The sequence below is a fragment of the Colobus angolensis genome, unplaced genomic scaffold (assembly GCF_000951035.1).
Source record: "Colobus angolensis palliatus isolate OR3802 unplaced genomic scaffold, Cang.pa_1.0 Scaffold188, whole genome shotgun sequence".
Taxonomy (NCBI): domain Eukaryota; kingdom Metazoa; phylum Chordata; class Mammalia; order Primates; family Cercopithecidae; genus Colobus; species Colobus angolensis.
The window spans coordinates 1,092,951-1,099,791 of NW_012115021.1; the positions used below are offsets into that span (position 1 = coordinate 1,092,951).

At 41.5% G+C, this 6,841-nt stretch overlaps 1 long non-coding RNA gene across 1 annotated transcript; it reads left to right on the forward strand.

The window, feature by feature from the left end:
- The first annotated feature begins 768 nt into the window (after positions 1-768).
- Positions 769-4,025, forward strand: LOC105510422. The gene is made up of 3 exons (XR_001001558.1): positions 769-861; positions 3,195-3,592; positions 3,890-4,025. It is a non-coding gene; the product is annotated as an uncharacterized LOC105510422 (long non-coding RNA).
- The last annotated feature ends 2,816 nt before the right edge of the window (positions 4,026-6,841 follow it).

A 6,841-nucleotide genomic window follows, 5' to 3' on the forward strand; every position in this document is an offset into this window, starting at 1 on the left:
CAGGTGCTTTTCGAACTGCCTATTAGGTGATTGCCTTTTTTTTTTTTTTCCTGGAACAAATTACAAACTGTAGGTAGAAATCAGGAAAGCCTCTTTAGGCTCCTGGCCAGGCAGTCTTTTTAGCATTTTTCTGAATGTGAACAGGTCGGAACGACAGACAAGAATTTGAAAAGAAAAGGTTTTTGCTGTGGATTCATAACGAGGGCTTTATTTTTCATTGGTATTTTAATGGTAATGGTATAGCAATGTTTTATTTTTAATGTTGTTTTAAATGGCTACTAAAATTTTATTTTGAAATCACAGCTGTTTCAGTCACCCCCAAGAAACCTTTAAAACGTCTTATTAAAAACATTTTAATATATAGGAACCTTTAGCCATTTATACACATTTCTTTTTTTTTTTTTTTTTTTGAGACGGAGTCTCGTGCTGTCGCCCAGGCTGGAGCGCAGTGGCGCAATCTCAGTCTCGTGCTGTCGCCCAGGCTGGAGCGCAGTGGCGCAATCTCAATCTCGGCTCACTGCAAGCTCCGCCTCCCGGGTTCCCGCCATTCTCCTGCCCCAGCCTCCCGAGTAGCTGGGACTACAGGCGCCTGCCACCGCACCCGGCTAATTTTTTGTATTTTATTTTTAGTAGAGACGGGGTTTCACCGTGGTCTCGATCTCCTGACCTCGTGATCCGCCCGCCTCGACTTTCCAAAGTGCTGGGATTACAGGCATGAGCCACCACGCCCGGCCATACACATTTCTAAGATAGGAATCACAATGAAGGTACGTTGTTTCACTATTCCAAATTCCAAATAACCATGGTGAATATGGTTTCACCATTCCAAGTAACCATTGTGAATGTGGTTATACACCTCCAGTCTTTTTCTATGCAGAGCTTAAGATACAAGTTTTTCTAAAGTGAATTCTCTTTTGTAATTATCTTTTTCTGACTAAGATAGCATGCCATTACATGGCTGTTATAATTTATTTCATTGGTCATTCTCAGTTCTTCTCTATTAAAATACATTGTTGGGTAAATGTAAAGTCTGCATATCTATGATTACTTTCGAGTCTCACTCTGTCGCCCAGGCTGGAGTGCAGTGGCGCGATCTTGGCTCACTGCAACCTCCACCTCCCAGGTTCAAGCGATTCCCCTGTCTCAGCCTCCTGAGTAGCTGGGACTACAGGCATATGCCACCATGCCTGGCTAATTTTTGTATATTTAGTGGAGACGGGGTTTCACCATATTTGCCAGGCTGGTCTCGAACTCCTGACCTCCAGCGATCTGCCTGCCTCGGCCTCCCAAAGTGCTGGGATTACAGGTGTGAGCCACCGCGCCTGGCCCATGATTACTTTCTAAGTGTACATTCCTAGATGATAGAATTGTTGGGCAGAGTATGCACATAAGGGTTTTTTTTTTTTTTTTAATGTGAATTGCTCAAGTTCCCTCTGGAAAGGATATGCTGTTTTACACTCCTACCAACAATCTGTGAGTGTCCTTACCCACACCCTAGCAAAAGGCAACATTTAAAGGGATTTCTATAGGAATACTTTTGAGCCATACTTGTACTCTTCAACCAAGTACAAGTACCCCTCTCTAGTCATCACTTTTTTCTTATTTGTTGATAGCACTTCAGCTTCTCATCTTTTATTGCACCTTTACTATTTTGGTAAAGAAAGGTTATCTAGGTGAAGCAAAGGCTTAATAGAGCAAACAAGAGATTTAAAGTTAGGATGCCCTTGAAATCCAGTATATCTGATTATCTTGAACAAGTCACTTAACTTTTCTAAGGTACTCTTTCCACAACGATGCACTAGGGGTTATAATACATTCGCCTTACCTTTCTTAAGGATAGTTTTAAGGGTCAAATGAGACATTTCTGGAAAGTACATTTAGACAAACTTTGTCTTGTTGGTATTTTTAAAAATTATTTTTAATTTTTTATTTTTAAATAGAGACAATGCCTCACTATGTTGCCTAGGCTGGTCTCAAACTCCTGAGCTCAAGCCATTCTCCTGCCTTGGCCTTGCAAAGTGCTGGGATTACAGGCATGAGCCACTGCACCCAGCCATGTTATTACCATCTGGTAAAAATTTCAGAGCACAGAAGCATCTTGAGGTTCATACATGTTTTAAAGTAAATACCTTAATTCAAAAGGCTATTCTGTAATACACTTTGCCCCCATACTCTTTCACTCCTTAAATTTGAAGGTTTTTTTTTTTAACTGCTGCCCTAGATTATATTCAAAACTTTATCAGGGTTCTGAAATTAGGTGAGTGAATGAATCTGCACAAATGTTGAAGGAGCAAATATTTAAAAGCACTATATAAAGCGGAGAGGGACAGGTATAATGCTAAATAAAACACAGTACTTGGGCTCATGATAAATAAAACATGGTCTTTGTGCCCTACAGGCTACATTATCCGGGCAGCAGAGGGCATAAAAGCTGCTTTCCAAATTTAGATGGCAATTTTAGATGTGATGCCTGATGTCAACTATTCTCAAGTATGCTAAAGCCCAATTCTGCTGACCAAGCACCTGAGCAAGTGACCGGCCAGTCTCCACAGGGTCATCTTTCTGACGGTAGGAGTTGCAAGGTGAGGAAGTGTTAGTATCATAGTGCAAGAACCTGCGTTCTACTTTCAGGTCCTCCACCTGGAGCAGATCAGTTAACTTTTTTGAGGCTGGCTTTATTCACTCATGAAATGCAGGTAATTCCAGCTTCCTCATGTGTTAGTTGTGAGGATTACATGACATAGTACATGTGCAACACTCAGTAAACCAGGAACTGCTGGCACTCATGTCATCATTCTTACCCACTAGAGACTTTACTTCCCCAGGAAAAAAACTAGGTCTCTTCTAACTTTGTATTCCTACCCCCTAGCAGTGACTGGTACTTAGTCGTGTTTGATAAATTAACATAGAGTGTGACCACTGATAAAAATTCAGTTTGGGTGCGGGGCGCGGTGACTCACGCCTGTAATCCCAGCACTTTGGGATGCCGAGGCGGGCAGATCACCTGAGGTCAGGAGTTTGAGACCAGCCTGGCCAACATGGTGAAACCCTGTCTCTGCTAAAAATACAAAAAGTAGCCAGACGTGGTGGCACATGCCTGTAATCCCAGCTACTCGGGAGGCTGAGGCATGAGAATTGCTTGAACCCAGGAGGCGGAGGTTGCAGTGAGTTGAGATCTTGCCCCTGCACTCCAGCCTGGGTTACAGAGCAAGACTCTGTCTCTAAATAAATAAATAAATTCAGTTTGGACCAATGAAGAAGGTAGTATGTAAATATGGAATATTGGGAAAAATTGACCACGTTATTTGGAGTTAATATTAAGGAATCAAAGGAAACATTGAACTAACTGGACTTGGACTCATCTCTGCTATGACTGTCATTCTACTTTATATCCCTAATGCCAGGCAAATAGTCTCTCCTTACTAAGAATAAATGTACTGGCTGGGCATGGTGGTTCATACTTATACTCCCAGCATTTTGGAAGGCTGAACTGGGAGGATCACCTGAGGCCAGGAGTTTGAGACCAGCCCTGGCAACATAGCAAGACCTTGTCTCTACAAAAAAATGTTTTAAAAATTAGCTGGGTAGCTGGGCGCGGTGGCTCAAGCCTGTAATCCCAGCACTTTGGGAGGCCGAGACGGGCAGATCACAAGGTCAGGAGATTGAGACCATCCTGGCTAACATGGTGAAACCCCGTCTCTACTAAAAAAATACAAAAAAAAACCTAGCCGGGCGAGGTGGCGGGCGCCTGTAGTCCCAGCTACTCGGGAGGCTGAGGCAGGAGAATGGCATAAACACGGGAGGCGGAGCTTGCAGTGAGCTGAGATCCGACCACTGCACTCCAGCCTGGGTGACAGAGCGAGACTCCGTCTCAAATAGCTGGGTATAGGGTATGCACCTGTAGTCCCAGCTACTCAAAGACTGAAGTGAGAGGATCACTTGAGCCCAGGAGTTCAAAGCTGCAGTGAGCTATGATTGCACTACTGCACACCAGCCTGGGTTACAGAGCGAGACCTGGACTCAAGAAAAAAAAAAAAAAAGAAACTGACTCAAGTTTCTCCCATTTTAAAACCTCATTCCTAGACTTCTAATCACCCTGCCACTACCTAGTTTCTCTCCTCCCCTTCCCTTCCCAGCTGGACTGTTTGAAAGAGTTGTTAATAATTGGCTTTCTCAGTTTCCTGACCTTCCACTTAGCCCTCAAGACATATGTTAACAATTTTCATTATTTTATTTGATCTCTCTGCAGTATTTACCATGAAAGTCTCCCTTTTGGAAACGTCCTTCTTTTGTTTCTGAGATTCTGTATTCCAAGGTTCCCTTCTTCCTCCCAGGAAGTTCCTTCTCAGCTTCTCCTTTGCTGGTTCATCTTCCTCCAAAGGTTGATTTTCCTGCAGGCTTGATCCTTCTTGTGCTGTCTCTGGAATAATTTATAGAGCATTGAGGCTATCTCGTGTTTGAAGATTTGGTAGAATTCCCTGTGAAACCATCTGGGCCTGACGCTTTTTCATGTGATATTTCCTTTATAACTTTCTCAATTTTTTTTCTGTGGAAATTGGTCTATTTAAACTTTCTAACTCTAATGGAGAAAATTTTAGTGATCTGTACTTTTCTAGCAAATTATCCCTTTCATCTGGGTTTTCAAATTTATTTGGCAGAGGTCTACAAAGACATCCTTTATTATTTTTAAATTTTTCATCTTATTTCCTCCATGCCCTTTCTCATTTTGTGTTTTTGTGCTTTTTCCCTTTTTTCCTTAAGTTATCTAATGGTTTATCTATTTTATTTTGTTATTTTTTTCAAAAATACAGAATTTTGAATTATTAATTACATCTGTTTTTCTATTTTTTCCCTCATTCTTTTCTTCTACTTTCATCTCTTTTTGTTTGTTTTTCCTGACACAGGGTCTCACTCTGTCACTCAGGCTGACATGGAGTTAGTGGCATTGTCTGAACTCACTGTAGCCTTTACCTCCTGGGCTCAAGCAATCCTCCCACCTCAGCCTCCCAAGTAGCTGGGACTACAGTGGTACACCACCACATTTGGCTAATTTTGATTATTATTTTTTTTTGTACAGACAAGGTCTCCCTGTGTTGCCCAGGCTGGCCTTGAACTCCTGGCCTCAAATAATCCTCCTGCCTCGGTCTCCCAAAGTGCTGGCATTACAGGCATGGGCCACTGTATATGGGCTTCTTTCATCTTTATTATTTCCTTCCATGTCCTTTCTTTTGGTTTATTTTGTTATTTTTTAAGTTTATTTATTTATATATTTTTTGAGGCAGGGTCTCACTCTGTCACCCTGGCTGGAGTGCAGTGGTCGATCACAGCTCACTGTAGCCTTGGATTCCTGGGCTTTAGCAGTCCCCCTGCCTCAGCCTCCCGAGAAGCTAGGACTACAGGCATGTGCTACGATGCCTAACTATTTTTTTTTTTTAATTATTTTTTTGTAGAGACAGGGTCTTATTATGTTTCCCAGGCTAGTCCCAAACTCTTGGCATCAAGAGATCCTCCCACCTTAGCCTCCCAAAGCAGTGGGATTACAGGTGTAAGCAATGTAATTAGTGCGATGAATTTTCCTCTGATTACTACTTTAAATGCATGCTATAAAATTGGATTTGTAGGCTGGTTCGAGTGCAGTGGTATTTACAACTAATTGATGACAACCAGTTACAGATTTCTTTGTTCCTTCTTCACTCCCGCTACTTCACTTGACTAGCCTTAAAAAAAAAAAAAAAGTAAATAAAATAAAAAAGATTCTGATATATAGTGTTTTCAGTGTCATTATTTCTTTAAAAATGTATAACTTTGGCTGGGCTCACGCCTGTGATCCCAGCACCTTGGGAGGCCAATGTGGGCAGATCACCTGAGGTCGGGAGTTCAAGACCAGCCCGACCTACATGGAGAAACCCTGTCTCTACTAAAAAAATACAAAATTAGCTGGGCATGTTGGCGCATGCCTATAATCCCAGCTACTTGGGAGGCTGAGGCAGGAGAATCACTTGAACCTGAGAGGCGGAGGTTGCAGTGAGCTGGGATTGTGCCATTGCACTCCAGCCTGGGCAACAAGAGTGAAACTCTGTCTCAAAAAAAAAAAAGCATAATTTTAGTTCTAGAATACCCAGGAGTTGCTTAATAGTAGGCTATTAAATTTCTAGATGGAAAAGCCTTTCTGTTTTTAAAATTTTTGTTCATAAATTCTAGTTTTATTGCATTATAATCAGACATATTGTTTGTAATATTTCCACTTTTTTGAAGGGGAAATATTTTTTCTTTGTGACCTAATATATGATTATTTTGATGAATGTGGTGTGAGCAGTTGAGAAGAAACTGTATTCATTAGTATCAGAGTGTAGAGTTTGATAAACAACCCTAAGAGTTACTCTATTAATAGAGTATGTTGTTTAGATCTTAGGTCTCCTTATTTTTGGTTCACCTAATCTGTCTTGTACAAAGAATGGTGTATTACAGTCTCCTATTATTAGTGTGTTTCCAGTGTCTCCTCGCATCTCTTATAGTTTTTATCTCATGAAGGTGATTGCTGTATTACGTTTATATAAATACATGTATTTATATGTTAGTTCTTCATTGTGGGGTGAGGCTTTTAGGATTAAAAAATATCTTTTTGTGTCACAGTTAATGCTTTAGGACGTGGATTCTGCTTTGCCTGAGACCAGGATTGCCATCCCCAGTCTTTTTTTTTTTTTTTTTGTGATGGAGTCTTGCACCGTTGCCCAGGCTGGAGTACAGTGGCGTGATCTTGGCTCACTGCAACTTCTGCCTCCCGGGTTCAAGCGATTCTCCTGCCTCAGCCTATCAAGTAGCTGGGACTACAGACATCCGC